The sequence below is a fragment of the Mustela nivalis genome (genome assembly GCF_964662115.1).
Source record: "Mustela nivalis genome assembly, chromosome: 11".
NCBI classification, from domain to species: domain Eukaryota; kingdom Metazoa; phylum Chordata; class Mammalia; order Carnivora; family Mustelidae; genus Mustela; species Mustela nivalis.
The window spans coordinates 18,120,986-18,140,358 of record NC_139030.1 but is presented as its reverse complement, the minus strand read 5'-3'; the positions used below and the strand labels follow the sequence as shown (position 1 = coordinate 18,140,358).

Genomic DNA, 19,373 nt, shown 5'->3' with positions numbered 1-19,373 from the left:
AATGGCCTGGTGAGATAAAAATCTCAGTGATGAGACTGAGGGTACATGGAAGAGCTGGATGAGGTCATGCTTGCATGCTGTGACCTTGAACCGTTCAAGGGTGTGACCTTGAACCTTGGGCAATGTGGAGTATAAAGAGGTCCAGGGATAGTAAGTGGTAGATGAAGTAACCAGTCTTTGTCTTCTGATAGTCTTCATTCCATGGATCTTTATCACTAGCAAAGCAGCTGGGATGGCAAGCAAGCCCTCAAATCTAAGCATAACTGAAGCTGGCCACATATAAGAGAAGGCTCTGGAAATGAAAATGGGCAGATATTTGTGGAAATCACTGGGTAGCCCAAGTTTTTTGCTGGCTAAAAAGCATGTGTACCTGGGGAGATAAGCAGAGAAACCCCACTGGTAAAGATCATGTCACATGATTTTCCCTGAATTTATGGGATCAGGGGTCTACAACCCATCTTGTTATGAAGATTTGAAGGAATCTGATAATAAAAGTCACAATATTTTTTTTTAAGATTTATTTCTTTATTTGAGAAAGAGAAAGAGAGAGAGGAGGGCCAGAGGGAGAGGGGAGAAGGAATCTCAAACAGATTCCTCAATGAACAAGGAGACCCAATGTGGGGCTTGATCTCCTGAGCCAAAACCAAGAGTCGGATGCTTAACTAACTGAGCCACCCAGGCACCCCAAAAGCCACAGTATTATATGAAATTAAGAAATCTAGGCAGAGCTGACCTTAATAAATTTATGCTCTAAGTAGTTGACTCTTGAAGCATACAAGCGACTTTAGGACAAAGGGGACAGAGAAAACAGTGCAAAGCATTGACTTCCTACCAGGAAGGTAATTATAATTAGCTCCAGAAGACAGTAAGAAAAAGTCATTAACTTCCATTTCAAGGGGGAGGGTTTATAGTCTTCTCAATGGGTGGCCTTTACCCAAGGAATGCATTCTCACCTTTGTCCGATGTGTGGTGACCTAAAGTCAGGTTAAGGATTTAAGTCCTCCTAGGTCTGGATCTCTCCAAGGTACTCTGTGTGCTTTGGTAGAAAAAGGAGGTCCAAGCAAACACGGGACTTGCTTCTTCATTAAGTTTTTCTGTGTAGCCTAAGAGTCCTGTGAATCCCAAACTGAAGTCATTCATTCCTCCTCCCAGGTAATGCCAGGCTCCAGTTAGAACTAAATCATTCAGTGTTGCTCTTGTGTCTTTTTTTTTTTTTTTTAAGACTTTATTTATTTATTTGACAGAGAGAAATCACAAGTAGCTGGAGAGGCAGGCAGAGAGAGAGAGAGGGAAGCAGGCTCCCTGCTGAGCAGAGAGCCCGATGCGGGCCTCGATCCCAGGACCCTGAGATCATGACCTGAGCCGAAGGCAGCGGCTTAACCCACGAGCCACCCAGGTGCCCAGTGTTGCTCTTGTGTCTTTCCTGATCTCCTCAGGATGGTTCTGTTTCACCCAGGTTCTTGTTTTCTTTTGATCTCTCCTTTCTAGTCTCCCCACCACTTATTAGCCAAGCCTGCAGTGTCAATACATACCATCAGATCTCATTTTGGGAAGTTGGAAGCTCCTTAGAAAAACAGTTGCAGTTTTAAAAATGTATCTTAAAACTATTTCCTCACTATAACCTAATCTATTGGATTTGAGAAATTAGCTCTCCTCTCTGAGGAGGAAACAGTTATTAACTTGAATTAATGCTACATGGAAGGGATTTTTCAGTCATCGCTCTAATGGACCTGTGGCTCATTGGCCAGAAAATGGGAGAGAGACATGGCTTGTACGATCCATAAGATCACCTACTTATACGTTCAACAGATATTTATTGAGCTTCTAGTATGTACAGGGTACAACCTTGTTTTCTGGGGGTTTAAGGAACAAGGATGAAGAGAAGAGAAAGAGGAGTGTTGCTGGGTGGCACCGAGTCCCAGGAAGGTCCGTGCCATCTCACAAATCCTAGTGTAAATATGGCTGAGGGGAACAAAAGAGGGTGTGTAAGGTGTGTGTCGTGATACAAGGGGAACACATAGTAAACAACTCCCTAAGCCAGATTCTGTGTTTCAGATAAGAGCAGGGAAATTTATTGTTTCATCATATGGGGTGTTATTAGCACACCTGATTCAGATTTTCCAACTGTGAGATTTCTCTGACAGGAGCCAGAGGGCCAGGAGAAGCTTGGGCCCATGGGAAAGCTCGAGTTTGTTTCATTTTCCATCATGGAAGTGTTTATCCTGAGGCTTTTATCACTGAGTTAATATAATAATAGCAGAGTAATAGCTTCCTGTGTTCCAGGCCCATGCTAATTGCTTTGCATGCATTAAAGGTTGGTCATATTTTGTTCTAGGGGTGTGTTCCTGAAGACCTCTCATAATTTGTTATTTATATTGTTTCTAGCTTGCATAATTCCGTATGGATTCTTTCAGAGGACAGAATTTTTTTTTCAGTTCGGTGGCTGAAACAGACCATGAGGCAGCCAGTGGTTCCCAGTTTACACAGCGTCGCTGTGCAATCTTTCACCCTTTTTTAATTTGGAGAAATCTGTGATTTCAGGATGCACACATGACATAACATTAGCCACATTTTTATCTGACCAGTTTCCCGTTTGCCTCACTCAGAGTCTTACTGAGTGTGACTAGATTGGGGCTCCTTCAGTCCCCACCACAGCAGGGTCACTTTGGCCATCTTATAGTCGTGGACATAGGCTCAGAGGGTAACCACTTGCCCCAAGATGCACAGTGTGAAGTAGCCTCCTATGCCTTTGGACTCTAATTGGTCTGACTCCATGTGCTCAGCTCTTCAGGCTAAGGAATTCCAGAGAGACTAATTGATGGGGCCCGGCTTACCCAGCTGGCTATTGGAACCTGAACCTGGGTCTTTCGCCTTTTTATCTAGAGCTCTCGATTCATTCATTTCCTCATTCATTCCAATGATAGTTATTCACTTACTTCTTACCCAAGGTTCCCTATTACTGCTGTAACAAATTTATTTTTCTTGTATTCGGTCTAGTGTCTAGACATGAATTTATTCTCTTGTAATTCTGGAGAACAAAAGTCTATACTCATAGTCCTGGTAGGGCAATATTCTTACATGAGGCTTCAGATCAGAATTGTTTCCTTAGCTTTTCGAGGTTCTAGTAGTCCTTGGCTTGTGGTTTTTAACACCCATCTTCAAACTACATCACTCCAGACTCCAGTTGTGTTGTCCTGTTTCCTTTTACTGAATTCACCCTTCCTCCTGCCTTCCTCTTACAAGGATCCCATGATCCCATGGGCGCCAACCCGGATAATCTCCACAGGTCAAGATCTTTCATTTAATCACACTTACAGAGTCCCATTTGCCATGTCAGGCACCATATTCACAGGCTTCAGGGCTTGGGATGTAGACATCACTGGCAAGAGGGAGGGACGGGGCAGGCATTGTCTGTCGCACTCAAGTAGCTTTAGCCCAACAGGCTGCCAGTTCCTACTAGACACCAAGCTGAGGATGGAGATGCTAATATGCCTGCCTTGCAGAGACCTTTTCCTGGAAAGCTCAATGCATAAATGCTGAGGAGTAGTGAGGGAAGGCAAACAATCAAATATGCACTAATGGGATAGATAGAGACCAAAGCAGCAGTTTGCATGGATGGGTTCTGGGAACACAAAGGAAGATGCCACCAAATATACCGTGCTGCTCTTTCTGGAGGCTCTGCCTCCCGACCAGAACTTAGGTTTAATAATCCACTTTGCAAGGCACCTGGGTGCCTCAGTGGGTTAAGCCTCTGCCTTCGGCTCAGGTCCTGATCCCAGGGTCCTGGGACTGAGCCACGCATCAGGCTCTCTGCTCCGAGGGAAGCCTGTTTCTCCCTCCCTCTCTGCCTGCCTCTCTGCCTATTTGTGATCTCTCTTTGTCAAATAAACAAAATATTTAAAAAAATAATAATAATCCATTTTGCTTTTTTTTTCCTTTTTCTTTTTTTAGTCAGTTGTCTCTTGATACGGACCCAGGAGTCATGAGCTTCTTCCTAAGTCCTACAACCTTCTTTCTCAGAACACCTTCTATCCCTTGTATTTTAATACACTATCTGACCATTAGGGCACCTATGCTTGGTGCTGTACAGTTTACAAAGTGCACAAAATTGGTCTCATTTGTTCGTATCAGCAGTCTCTCCAATAGACATTACCATCCTCATTTCTAAAGGTGAGTCTCAAAGAAGACTGTTCCAGTTCTGGCAAATGCTCAGTGATAAAACTGGAGATAAATCATAGACTTTCTTAAATGAGATACATAGAGGAAAAGTGAGCAGTTATCTGTGGGACACTTTGACGGTAGGATAAGGAATGAGCCCAGACTAAGTTCGCCAGCTCATGGAGTCCCTGTCTTGAAAATCAGAAATGAAAAATGCGTGAAAGTTAATGGAGCGAAATTAGTAAGCCATGTAATGTTCATGCCTGTCATTTCTCCTGTGGGAAAGGTGTAAGAGAAATAATGTCATTATGTTCATGCAGGGAAGGGCTATGCCTGGGACCTAGGATGGTGTCATTTCACTGGGGGAATGACCCCCAAGATTGTGAAGCAACCTGAACAAGTAGGGACAGTGCAGCTTCTCTGCTGTTTTGTTTCTTTCTCCTGCCTATTCTTGCTGGGTATTTGGGGAGTTCTTATGTGTCATCTTATATATTCTTGTCACCCGGTCACTATGTCATCTAGTTAAGTAAGTTAGAAAACATGTTAGAAAAAAAATTATAATCAGACATGAAAGGTGGTGATTAAGCATAAATGAGTTTTTCAAAGCAGTTGCTTGAAAGGAGCATCATTCCCTCTATATTGGTCGTCATTAGACTTAAGATAAAAAAAGGAAAAAAAAAAAAAGTGGGAGAGGACTCCTGGGTGGCTGAGTCTATAGAGTGTTTGATTCTTGATCTTGGGGTTGTGAGTTCAAGTCCCATGTTGGGTGTAGAGATGACTTAAAATCTTCAAAAGAATATTTCAGACAGGCATCCCAAAAAAGGAGAATCCTGCCAAGAGCCCCAGGGGATCACCCTGTTTATAGGTGTCTTATATCTGTAGTGACCTGGTGCTTCCTTGTTGCCATTGAGGAGCTTCCTCTTGTCTCTGCTTTGTCACACGGAGCACGAATTGAACCCGCATTAGCTGATCCATTCAGAAAGAAAAAGATGGGTGTAAAATCAGAAACACCAATGAGGGGAAAAGACCTGTGTATGGCTACAGCTCTTGCCCCTAATAAGAAAGGCCTGTGACCTCAGACGGTCACCTAACCTCTCTGGGGTCCTTGCTTTTCATATTTGTAGAAGAGGTGTTAGACTAGATATGAGATTGCAAATGTACCTCTAGTGTTTACAGTGGCCAAAGAGTGTAAATGGCCAAAATGGGCCAAGTATGAGAAAAATTAAGTGTTCTCTAAGGGTTTACATGCTCTTTTTCCACTTTTGAAAGGAAATAGTTACAGAGAAAGTTTCTTGGGGTTTGTTAGTTTTATTAATAAATGATAGTCTTGCTTTTGAAAACTATGCAAGAACAACCCACATGTGGTTTCATGCCAAAGGGCATGAGGGAGCAGTAGGGACTGTGGCAAACCAAAGAGCCTCTGTCTGGTCTAAGGGAAGCAGTCCCACCCAAAAGTACACACCTGTGTGGATGGATGGCCTCATGTTTTAAAAGAAGATCAAAGGTGAGGTTTTTATGGGTCATTCTTTAGTCTGTAAGTAGTGGCTTATTTTTTTTATATATGGACTAATTAAAAATCTTCTAAAGACAACCCTCAGAACAGAAAGAGGATTTCTTGGGGCTTTTAATGCTCTTAGAATGCTAGAATGTTGACACTTCTTTGCTATCCTGTGTGGCCTGGTCTACACAGCGTATAGCACAGAGAGAGTGTCTCTACCTATGACATTCTGACCCACGACTGACCACCACTTTCTGAGGACCTACTATGTGCTGGTCATATTCTAATCATTTTATGAGTGTGAACTCACAGAATTATCACAAGAACACTTTGATCATTTTCCTTATTTTACAGAAGATAAAACTGACTTGTGGGGAAGTTAAAATGCTTGCACAAAGTGAATATTACTCTCCTTAGGTTGGTTGAGCTCCTTCCTGCCCTTTCCAGAAGAGACCACAGATTGCCCTAACGATGGAGTGGAGAGATGTCACAGAGAAGTGCCTAAGTCATTGTCCCAGCAGAGAACACATTACACTAGTGTCCTAGTGTCTGAGGCTCCCGCTCCTTACCCCTTTGCTCTTTGCCACCTTTGTAGAGAGCCCTGAGCTGTGTGTTTTCTGAGCCCCGCTCTGTTATTTCCAAAGATGGCTCAGGTTTGGTCCCTGATCACCTGTGTTTAAAGCAATACAGTATGTTACCCAAATCATTTCCATTTGAAGCGATTTAATTGAAAATCAAAATGACGTTTTCCTTAAGTAGTTCCTTTAAAATATTCTTGGATGTGATGAAGTAGGTGATGCTCAGAGAGAAGGATCCTTTCTAGTTATTTTAAAATCTGTCAGCCATCAAGAATATATCCATATCCTTTTATGCACATGGAAAGCTCTGGACATAGGCTGAGCTCTTCCTCACTGAAGCTCACGGCCTGCCTGGTAGAGATGTTACTTATTTCACAAATTCTCATTCTTATCAGGGGTAGGAAATGTTTGCCTAAAACTTCACCTTTTTTCTGTGTAATGATTTAAGCACATTTAAAAATTTCAGTGCATTAGGAAGAAAAGTTAAGGTTGAAAAATTAAAGAATCAGTTACAAAAGTTACCTTTCTAAGAAAGCTCTTTTTGATAGCAATATTCTTAGTATATTTGAAGTGTGAACTTTTCAAACTTTTAACATGAAACCATTTTTTTTTCCATGAATATATGTAAATGCGAGGCAAAATTGAAGTATCTGTGATTTTTAAAAGCTACAGGATTTTTGGCTCTGTTTTCTGACTGAGTAGCAGAATTACCCTAGGGAATCATCACAGACTGAGCTATCGGTGCTCCTCCTTAGCATCTCTGTTGTTTTGTCATTTCCAAGTTTGATGAGTCATTCTGACTCCTCAGGTCTGTAAGTGCCCTGGGAACCTCTAAGGTGCTTTAATATCTACATCCATTCCAAAATCCCTGTTCTCTTGCTTTTGGGAGGAAGAAGGAGGAGTTGAGGTTCAAAGCCTCCCTCTCGGTCTAGCGCCTGTATAGACATCTCTTCTGATTCTCTCGTTCACAGTGTTTGTCTCATAAGTGCCCTCGCAGTTCATTAGCCAAGAGAACTGAATTCTTTAGAACTCTTTGGAGAGCTTGTCTGTAATTCATCCAAGTTTTTTCGGAAAAATGGGGTTGTTCTGTTGTTCTTTTTTTAACCTAAATAAAATGTGGTAAACAAATGCAAAAACAGATCAAAAGTGAATACATTCTGTGGGTGCATACCAGTTGGAAAAAAAAATGATTTAAAATTCTATTGAATGTCTGCTGACAGTGACTAAGCCTTTGCATAGGTATTTATAAAATTATAATATACAATGGGACATGAAATATTTTTATTGAGCTCTTTTATATATATCTGGTGGCCTGTAATCTCAGGAAATCTCAAGTGCCTTTGATTCTGCTTTAAGAAAGTTGGCCTTTTCTTTGAATTGCTGTGAACTTTGAAGAGCTGCTGAAGTGAGTAATGGTAATAAAGGGAGTATTTTTATTGTGTGTTAAGTCTTAAATGGCTAAAAACCGATCCTCGAGGAAATGGTTTTCTTCCTCTTTGTGTTCTTTTTTATTTTGTTTTAAGCAGCATCTACCATTCAGGTAGTAAGTTTAGATAAAGGCGGTAGGACTTCTCAAAACCAAGGTGAGTGATGAGGTTCGGGACAGCCAAAAATATTTCCTTTCAGAAAACATTCCTTTTCTCTTTGAAACTATTCTCTAAAATGAACTTACAATTTTGCACTCTACAGAAGACTTTCCCAAATTCCAGAAGTTTTCAAAACAATCTCATACGGAGGCATCTGAGGAGAGCATTCACCTCTGAAATGCCAAAGTCATATTAAATACTTTGAAAGGAACAGAGGAGTAGTTTTAAATAATATCATTAAGAGTTTAAACAGCTATTTCTGTTCTTCTTGGGAATTTGAATTCCCTGGTTTAAGGGGTTCTTCTGACTCTACTTTCTCATTCTCAATTTCTGTCTAAATTCTGTGCTCAGACATGAATATTTTCCCTATTAGATGTTTTGACCCTGAACAGAACTCTTACAGAGTGAAAGCAGAATATGGTCTCTCTCTTAAAACAAAAGTAACCTATGAATAAGACGGTGCCCCAGAGAAGCACCTTCTCTGCATACAGGGCAGCTGGTTATTGCCATTGAACCTGAGAGCTGCTTTCCTCCACTCATCTCACAGAGGGCCAGACTTTACTTTGGAATACCCAGTAAATGTCTTAGGTCAGGAGGTTCTGTGGGTAGAAACCAAAAGATGTTGCCCTTTAGTAAGTGCAAATACTTTGGGTACTTCAGCTCATTAACTAGGCACATCAATTTGTTCTTCCTCTTAGGAAACAAATGAATATGAACAGAGCAAAATCAGGGCAATATCCATTCTTGAGCTTTTGATTCTATTTCCGTAACTCACCTGAAGCAACAAAACTATGATTTTCTTTGTTTTTGGACTTGGCTTATCAATGTTTTGTAAATCGAAGATAAAATAGTCAGTGGGGGGAAATGGACAATTTTGGAATTGGGAATTTTGGACAATTAGGAATTAGGACAATTTTGGAATTAGTTAAGAAAGAAGTAGAAAGCACCTGCTGGTGGGGGGTGGGGTGGCGTGGGTATGTACACTTTCATTATAGCAAGCTTGTCTACAGTAACCTTTCGGTTCTTTTGTCCTCAATGACTTTTGTCTGCACACCACGCACCACAGGGCAATGAAGAGGAATCACCGTGTGTGGGGTGAGAGGAGAGTGGTCTGCTAGGAGGCTGCCGTCTGCCTCGAAGTCATTGCAGAATTCAGGTGTTAACTGGCCAGACCAGCAGATCTGAGTAGGAAGAACCACAGCTCTGGCAGGCTCTAGAGCTTGTCCCTGTGCCCTGTCTAGCCGTTTCAGGGCTTGGGAAAACTGGCCATTTGCCAGCATGTGACTTTCCCAGGATCCAACTGGAAGACAAAGGGCTGGGCTGGGCTCTGTTCTAGGTCTCAGCTTGCCTGGGTCTCGATCTAGAACATCTCTTCCAGCAGAAGAGCCTAGGCCTTGGAATGTTCAAAAATGTTTCCTGATGTTTCTTACATCACTAGGATTGGGAGTGAGTCAGTCAGCTCCCTGATTCTGGAGGTCTTTGCTAGCCAGCCCAACACTGAGGAGGAGAGGAGGAAGAAGATTCATAAGGAAGTTTGACTTACGGGTGGAAGGGAATGTAGAAGGCAATGATACCTCAGTGATCGCTTTCTCTCCCCTCATACTTTGCTCTGGACTGGAAGGGGGGCTTATTTAATCTGAGGATGCTTAAGGCCAGTACCAGCTATGCTGGTGCCCAAAGGGGGAGGATTTGTCCTCCATGAACCAGACTTTGTAAGTCTTCAGGCTCTGAAAGAATGGAGATAGTGGAGAATTCATTGAAAATGCATTGTCCTCTCCATCCCATATCAGTCTATCAACCTTCTTCTATAGATGCAAACAGTGTTCTGTGTTTCCTCTTCTTCCTATGTTAAGAGCTCATTCAGATTAATAATGGGAAGAAACAGTCTGAGGAAAGGAAAGTTGTAGATCATAAAAATGAAACAGTGGACTCTCCACAGCCCCTGACTTTCTGGGGACTATGCAAATAAAGAATTGTTGCTCTCGGTGGTTCAGTTGGTTGAATGCCCACCTCTTGGTTTCAGCTCAGGTCATGATCTAAGGATCATGAGATCAAGCCCCATGTCAGGCTCCACACAGCAGAGTCTGCTTGAGATTCTCTCTCTCTCCCTTTTCCTCCCTACCACTTGCATGCATGTTCTCTCTCTCTCTCTCTTTCTTTCTCTCTATAAAATAAGTAAATATTTTTAAGGGATTATAGTTGGATAATGTGTGAAGGGAATTAAAGTAAAGGAGAAATTTCAGGGTCTGGTAGACCTGGGAGCAGATCTTGTTCTTCATACTCAGTTTTGTCATCTTGGGCAACTTAATCAACTTGAGTCTCCCTTTTCTCTTCTCCACATGGCCATAGCAAGGCTAACTAGAAAGGCTGCTATTTTTAAAGTGCTTCCCTAGACATGATTTCATCTAACAATTGGAGAAAGCAAATGGTAATGTGTGCAGGACATGTTAGGTATTCAAAAGACAGCAGCTAGTATTATGACATATCTGCCTACTCATCTTTCTTTTCACACAGGCAGATTCCTCTCCTACCCTGCCCCACTCTAGTCTATCTTATTGGCTAGCACCATGAAAACTATTGAAAGTCTAAAGGCTCAGAATTGGAGAAAATAATAAGACTCTGAAAAATGTGGATTTCAAGAGCACTGAACCCAGCTCAGGTTCCCAGGTGGGACTGACCTTTGTGGCAGCATCTCCTCCCCCTGCACCATCTGTCATCCCTAGAAGCTATCGACCAACATATTCTCCCTCAGAAAGGTAGAAATTCTGAAATTTCTGAAATTCCATCCATTAAAGCATCATTCCATGTAAGAAATAAAGAATCCAGAAGATAAAATGCTCAAGGAAAGATCATTCACATGTTAGTATGAATGGGTTAAATCTGTGGGCTTTGATCTATCAGCTTATCTCACTGGAGTGAACACTGGAATTTAGGATGTGGGGTTTGGAGTAGAAGGAGACTGATAAATCCTTTTTCTAAAGTGAATTAGGAGTTTATAATCCTCTGGGTTAAGTCTCAATGAGACTTCTTGACCAGTGGTGCCAGGGAAGAGGGGGATTAGGAAGTAGCATAGGGATATGGAAATGAAGAGAAAACCAATAAATGTAACTTAAAATTATAGCCATCATTTCTCTGGTTTTCCATGTGACATACGAATACAAAGGAGAGAGAAAGCATTGTTCCTCTTGGTCCTCCCGCCCTCATACTCTCAGAACCCAGACGTCAGGCTGGTACTATCATAATGAACTACTGAAGGACTGCCCTGCTATGCCAGCCCCATATACTGCACATTCTCTGTGGAGTGCACCAAGTGGCAAACCGAGAGGTTGAAAGGAACTTTTAAAGCAAGCCCAGTAAATTGGGGTCCTACAATGGCTGTATTCTTCCCTTACTTGTTTAAATGAATAGTGAAAGAGAGATGGGCATTCATGATCATTCCATTGTCTTGTAAACAGATAAAAATATGTTTTTCCAAAAACGTTCTATCTGGTCGGTTTGCCACCCTCCCCAAATAAATTTGTTTCTACACTAAATTAATAAATTAGCATAATAAATCCACTTCTCTCCACTAATGCCAAGCTTATACTTTAGTCTGAATTAGCAAGCTTCTGCTATAATTATATGTAATGATCTGAAAACAATTCCTTTGCAAATACTCTTACAGCATTTTTATTCCATTTACAAAATAACTTGTAAAATGTATTCTTAAGATCTGTCTCTTGGGTCACTATATTTAACTTGTCTAACCCTCTTATTAGTGTATTTTTTCTTCTCCATGAATTCTTATTACCTATTTTTACCTAAATATTTGGACATCACCACTGGAGGAAGAGTTGTGAGAATTGCCACAATAACAATTAATACGTGTTTTACAGTTTACGCTTTTACATCATCTCATTTGCTCCTCACATTAACCTCTCAAAATAGGAAGGATAATAAGTTCATGTTTACTCTAAAGCAACTGAGTTTCACAGAGGCAATTGACTTTCTAAGGGTCATATAGGGTCAGGCCGTAGTGGGTTCAGGCTCTTTATTCCAAGTCTCATAATCTTGTGGGGTAGCATTAATTACATTCTACATCAGTGATTCTCCCTTTTGACTGTGTCTTGGAGTCATCTAGAGAGTTTCAAAAATCAGTGATGTCCTTTTTATACCCCAGGGATTCTGATTTAATTGATCTGGTGTGTGGCTTGGGCATGAAAATTTTAAAATCTCCACAGGTCAATTCTAATATTCATCCTGGGTTGATAACTACTACATGACAAGGCATTAGATTCATATATATATATATATATATGTATATATATATATATATATAAACTTTAGCATGATAGGAGCTAAAAATATTTTATATTTATATATATATATATATTTTTATTTTTATTTTTTTTTTAATAGCTCCTGTCATGCTAAAGTTTCCTGCAGCCTGGGTCTTGTTTTCAGTAACCTACCACCAGCATTTCCCCCAGATTAGCCAACCTGATGCCTTTTGTTTGGGAGACATGTTGACCTTCTGCAGAATGTGATCTGCAGAAAGTTGGTCCTTGAAAGATACTAAGATTCAGATAAATGGGAAGGTTCTTCTTTGCTTCTGTGGATACAATGATGAGAGGCAGCAGAGGATTATGGGTACTCCAGGGAGGTACAGCAGAGGATTTTAGATATTCCAGTGAGGTTCAGCAGAGGCTTATGGGTACTCTAGTGAAAGGCAGCAGGAGATTATGGGAATTCCAGTGAAACCTGGCTGAGGATTATGGGTATACCCTGGTGAGAGGCAGCAGGGGATTATGGGTAAGCTTAAAGCCGTTAGAGACAAATGGCCTGGGCCCAGATCCCAACTGAGCCATGCAAGCTGTAATGTTTGAGGATTTACCTAACCTCTCAGGGCCCAAGGGACCTTACTCCTAGTCATTCACTCATAGTAGTGCATAGTAGTGAGCTTGTTGCTGAGGAGGCAGTGAGGAGGCAGTGGGGAGGCAGAAGGCAGGCCAAGGCTCTTGGGAGAATAGGATGGCATTGAGACAGCTAAGTCCATGGGCCACTCAGGAAAATGACTGGAGCATAGCGTGCGTCCAGCCCACAGACCCCGGGCCTGGGTGGAGCGAGCACTAGTGTAGGTGTCTGGGGAAATAGAAGTGTCAAGGAAAGCCCTGTAGGTCTAACGGCCCTGCTGGAAAAGGAAAACCATAAATAGGAGAGAACCATGGACACAAAGAAAATAAGATTTAAAATTCATCCTAATTATTTTTTGCCTGTCAACTGAGCTCTTCCTTTTGTAAAATTCAAACAATTAGCAAGTTTTAGAGCATGACTTTGCCCTTGACATAATGAAAGAAAGGCAGGCCCTGGAAAGACAGTATAAAGTTGGCAGACAGAATGTGGGCAGCCAGGCCCCAGGGCGGATCCTCACAAGGAGCTCTTGGAACCACTTTCAGCCCAACAAGTTCAAAGCCTTTGTTTTGGAGCTGAGTTTCCAGAGTGGCCTTACCCGTGTCCGGAAGTTCTGGGCACACAAAGCCAGCTGTGTTTCTTGGGCTGTAAGATGATGAAAACTGGGCAGCATCCTTACTGTGTAGCCAAAGTTATGGCCAAAATGCGTCGGAGTTAGTGTCTGTGGTGATGGAGAGAATCTATAAAGTGGTCATCTGGTATCTTGGAGACAAGGGCTGCAAAAGGGGTTGGATAATCTCCATGTGTGGGTAGTCAGAAGCATAAGACGGGCTTACAAACTGTTCATTTTCGTGCAGCTGTGTACAATGTGGTCAGTCTCTTTTCTCCATTTTTTTTTTTAAGATTTATTTATTTGAATGAGAGAGAGCAAGGGTAGGGGCAGAGGGAGAGAGGGAGTCTCAAGCAGACTCCCAACTGAGTGTAAAGCCTGATGCGGGGCTCCATTCCACAACCCTGAGATCATGACCTGAGCTGAAACCAAGAGTGGGACCCTTTACCAACTGACTCACCCAGGCACCCCAGCAATCCATGAGTTTGTAAGGGAAAATTTGCATGACACATGAATGTCAGCCATGGTGTAGAAATAAACAGGATACTTAGCAAGTCGTAGGTGCTCAGAAGCAGAAAAGTTATCTCCAGTATCCAGCTACCTCACTTTGCATATGAGAAAAACAATGTCACAGATAACCAAGGGGCTTTATCAAGGCCATATGGCCCGTGAGCAGCAGATCTGGAAGACAGCAGTTCCTTAGCTAGTGTTCTATTTTCTCCCTCCCTGTGGCAACAGAAGGTTGCCTAGCACTTAGTTGACCATAGATGAATCTAGAAGACAATTTGTCAAAGTGAGGTGGAAGACCTGTAGGAGAGGAGTTTGTCTCAGGAGCCACAACTTGCCCACTTCATTCGTCTTTAAATGCACATGATTTTGCACAAAGAGTGGCTACACAAGTGTTTGATACATAGACATAATGACTTTTCTGATTATCTTTTAGGCCCATGCTTATTTCTTGCTAATGCATCTGAATTTCCTTCCCTCACTTACCAGGATGAATCATCTGGCAGGGTTACAGGTGTCTCCCCCAGACAGCCCTTCACATCGCCACTCCCACTGTGGCTCTGAATGGCTTGTCAGAATGTACATCCCACTCAGTGACAAAAAAGCACCTCAATGGAGAACTTCCAGCTGCTTTCAGGGGTTAGGGATAAAAATAATAGTTTTAATGTCAAAAAGCACACCAGGACAATATTTCTGGCAACATTTCTTCAGTGAAATCTTCAGCTGGGTTCTACTCTATATGTGAGTTTTGCCTGACTAGAGAGAGCAGGTATTATGTAAATTGCACTAGAAAAAATGTGATATTCTTGCTTTATCCTTAAGTTCCATTTAGGTGCAAATAGGTGAGGCTTCTCTCTCTGATCTGACATGAGCCCCCAGGAGAATTAACTATATAATCTGTCTCTGACTTTCAAAAGTCTAACTAATGCACCTCATTAGAGCTTTTCTTTTAGGTAAAACCCCAGGAAGGAAGAGGATGGGAAGGATAGAGCCCTTGATTAGGAGTGGGTCTCCAGAAATTCCCAGGACATTTTAGGAGAGATAACTCTACAGCTTAAACATTGATGTATTCTTGTGTGAGATGCATGCGGTGGGCATGCCAGTTAAAGGATAAGCATGCAAACTCTCATTTTCTAGGGGCAGAAATCAATTTAATGGTGCTTTTATCTTCTGTGAAAATGTTCTATCACTCCATTGCTTTATGTTTCTGATGGCACAATTTTTTTTTTCAAAATACTTTTCTGTTGAAAGTACTTAAAAATATATAATTAGTTAAGTATTAATCTTACCACAGTATCTTTAGGGGTAGCATAAGGGGATACCATCCACATCGAATATTATCATATTTGACAACATTGGACATTCATTGATGGCATTCTGTGCTGTGCAGGGTGTGGTGATAGGGTATAATATGTAAAATGGTGTTGCTGCAACTAACAGTCTTGAATTATAATCGGGAGCTGGCAAATGACAGTGTCTGTTTACTGAACTTAGTATGATACATTCTCTTCTCCATATAAGTCATTTATTGTTCTTGTTGTTGTTATTATTTTCATTATTACTGGTCTTATTATTGCATTTGAAAACTTAAAGTATTCTTTCCTACAGAGGCAGAGGCAGTCGCCTCCCAAATTCACAGGTCTTTAACAAACACAGAAGATACATAAGTTTCTGTCAGCAATTATCAAAAAATATATTGTCGGGACACCTGGGTGGCTCAGCCTGCGAAGTGTCTGCCTTTGGCTCAGGTAATGATCCCAGGGTCCTGGGATCCTGCTCAGCAGGGAGCCTGCGTCTCCCTCTGTCTGCTCTGCCTACTGTTCCCCTGTTTGTGCTCTCTCTCTATTTCTGACAAATAAGCAAATAAAATCTTTAAAAATCATATATAAATAGCATTGACCGTGTTTTCTGAAATAAAAATTTGGACATATTAGTCATATGACAATGTGTATTTACAGGGACAGTGCGAAAATAAATTTTAAATTGCTTGTATTTATTTTTCTTATTTTTCTTTTTCTATTAACATATATTATTTGCTTCAAGGATACATGTCTATGAATCATCAGTCTTATACAATTCACAGAACTCACCATAGCACATACCCTCCTCAATGTCCGTAAATCAGCAACCCTATCCCTTCCCCTCCAACCCTCAGCAACCCTCAGTTTGTTTCCTGAGATTAAGAGTCTCTTAGGGTTCGTCACCCTCACAATCCCGACTTGTTTCATTTTTTCCCTCTCCACCCTCTGCGACCCCCTGCCATGCCTCTGAAATTCCTCATATCAGAGAGATCATATGATACTTGTCTTTCTCTGATTGACGTATTTTAAATTAAAATGCCCAGGAATCTCAGATATGCGGCTGTTATAGCCATATATAAAGACATTCAGTAGTACTGAATTATCAGTTCCTTTGGGGATAGCTATTGTTCAGTTCATAAGTTCAGGAGGCTCTCTGGATCCCCTGTCCTATGAATTCTTTCAAAAAACAGGGTTTGGGGTGCCTGGATGGTACAGTTGGTTAAGCATCTGACTTTTGTTTCAATTCAGGTCATGATCTCAGGCTTCCAGGATCTAGCCCTCCATCAGACTCCTCACTCAGTGGGGAATCTGCTCGAGATTCTCTTTCCCTCTCCCTCTGGCCCCAGAGAGTGCACGTAGCACTCTCTGTCTTTTAAATAAATAAATTTAAAAGGGGGGGGGGATGGGGACAGAGGAGGAAGAAAAATTTTGAGTGCACATTTTGACATTAACATATGAGTGATCATTAATGACCTTACATGTAACCGTCAACCACTGAAATTCCTCATCTACATGGCGCTCTTGACTGTTGGTTTTTTTTATGCCTACATTATACCCAGACAGCCATCCGGGGACTACGAGCCTATAATTTCTGTTGCTAATCTTCTTAGATGTCCAGCCATCTGGAGCATATCTTTAATGAAAATTATGGCTCAGTTTTTTACACCATCTTATTCCACAGTGGAGTTTTCCTCTATGTAAAGTGGCTTTAGACTTTAACGTTTTTTTTTAAGGAAATAAATGTTGCTGATAGATGGAGCAGACAATAAAAGCATCATCTGAAAATTTAGTAATGTAACTTCACAGAGCTGTTCAATATGGAAGATAGTTGGCAATATTGCGGAGTGTTTTGAGTGAGGAATAATGTGGAGTGGATGTGAATTGATATGCCAGTGGTCGTGGGTTCATATTAGAGACATAAAGAAAACACTTTGTTCTCCTATCCATCATACACATTTAATCTTGGGGATTTTACTGTGTGCTTAGTTCACTTTGTAAGTCAAATCTAGGGATGAAAGAGAAGAGTCTTATATGTTTTTCCTGACAGTAGTAATGTTAAACTGTGAACAAATTGGGATGTTCTTTTAAAATCCTGTGATTTATATGATGCTATTTTTCCCCCTTTAAAATTTAGTATGCTAGGACTGAGCAAAAGCTGCTAGCAGTCCCTGGGAATGTTGTTATGGTGTTTCCTGAAGTGCTATCTAAAGTGACAATATATTCTGTGCACCCTCCCCACCACCAGAAAACAAATGAGTAAATAAATCACAGAAGCCAGCGCCACCAGGGCGCGCTGGGGCAGCTGTCAGCCAGAGGACAGGCCTCTACATTTCCATTTAGCTTGTATCCCGGTGTGGGTTTATGTTTTGAACTAATTGAATCATCATTAACTATGAAAGTGGTAGTGGTTTGTTAAACCTGTTCTGCTGATAGCCATCTGAGGCCATACCTGACGTCTCTGATAAAATCACCCACTCCCTGAAGAATGACCTGGAAGCCTTGGAAGAGATGCTGTCAGCAGCGTGGTTCACGGTTAGATAAAGATCACTGATTCTTAGATAAAATTGCCATTAAGGATAAATCTATAGGTGCAGGAGAAAGTCTAAAATAACCTGAGTCTGTGGAAAGAGCACGACATTTGAAATCAGAAGAGCATTTAAATTCTGGCTTTCCCTTCCTCTGTGGATAACCTATCCAGGTCTGTTTTCTTGTCTATAAAGGGGGGGTCTAGGCTATTTGCCCAATATTCCCCATTGCTTCGGAGCATGTAAAATGGTTTTATGAGGTTGTTTGGTTTAACTCCGAGGTTTTATACCAATACTGGCTGCTATTTATTATGTCCTTTATGTTCTAGAAGGAACTTGATGTTGCAGGCTAACATCAACCGAGTCTCTGCCTTTATGTGATCGGTCCTAAATTACAGCTTTTTGTACCTTCACTACTAATTAGCAAGTGGATTTAACGCCTGGTTGGATATTCAAAATGAAATAATTATAATCCAGCTTCTACAACTGTCTAGCTTCTCCAAAGTTGGGTAGTTTGATGTCTCTTCACATTCTCTGTGGTTTCCTTTCGCCATCTTCAGGTTAGACACTTCTGTGTATTTGAGGTGGGTTTCCTTTTCTTTCCCTTTCCTCCCTCCCTCTCTTCCCCCCACTCCCCTACCTACCTTCCTTCCTTCTTTCTTTCCCCCTTTTTTTTTTGGTCTGTGTGTCTGTGTGTGTGCACGCGCGCGTGCTCATGTAGGTTTTGTTTTTGTTTTTGTTTTGCTTTGTTTTAACAAGATAAAGTACGATAGAAGGGTAGTCCCCATCAGAAAATGAAGGGATGTGCTAGAACACAGTAACACTGTCAATAACATCTTGCAGTATACTCTGCATGTTGGCCGTGTGTCAACCATTAGAGCTAAAAATAATAAAAATAGAGAGATGAGTGGGGTTTTTTTAGTTTTTCTAAAGCCTTGTGATCAGAAGATATTTAGAATTATTCTTATTTGGGAATGATTCTTCCCATAAGCATTAGTTGGGCATGATTTACTCTGGGTGTTAGAAGTATCTTTCCCTAAGCTCTGTTACTGTTGCTCTCCAGGCCCTTTCTGTTTCTTATAGGTAGAGAATGCAATGTGCTAAATGCAAAGGTTTCATGGGGTGACTTCTATCTTAGGGTCTAACAGAAGTACACTGCAAAAAGAGGAAAAGTTTTTTCAAGGAAAAAGTGAAAGAGAGAGGAAAAAGACATGTATGCTGGAAAAGAAGCACAAAGATTTTATGAGTCATGGTATCTTCTGGATCTAATCTTAAAATCTCTGAACTTTAGCAGTGTTTTAAATACTTACCTTTCCAAGCTGAGTTTTTACAGATGATCAAAATCATAGAAATTTAAACTACAAGATACCTTTGGATTAGTCTATTTCTGTGCATTTTACTCACAGATGAAGAAATTGAGGGGCAGAGAAATTATGTGACTTGACTAAAATTGCACAGCTGGTTAGCGGCAGAGCTAGGACAGGAATATAGATTTCTTTTTTCTACTTGTTATGAAATTTGGTAAAAAGAACATGTGTTCCCCACCCTGGATCAGAATAGATCACAGTGAGATGGAACTAATGGCCCTCAAGAAACAGATGAGGTCGACTCACCTTTTCTCCTGTCAAATAAAATGCCAACATGTGTCCGTACATGGCACACATTGCCTTTTCCCTCTGCTCTGATTTGGGGTCCTTCAGTCATCCATCTGGTCTTGAGC

At 41.2% G+C, this 19,373-nt stretch overlaps 1 protein-coding gene across 10 annotated transcripts in view; it reads left to right on the top strand.

Moving 5' to 3' along the window:
* Positions 1-19,373, top strand: part of NCKAP5 (NCK associated protein 5) — a 964,712-nt gene that overhangs the window by 652,839 nt on the left and 292,500 nt on the right. The window lies entirely within an intron of this gene.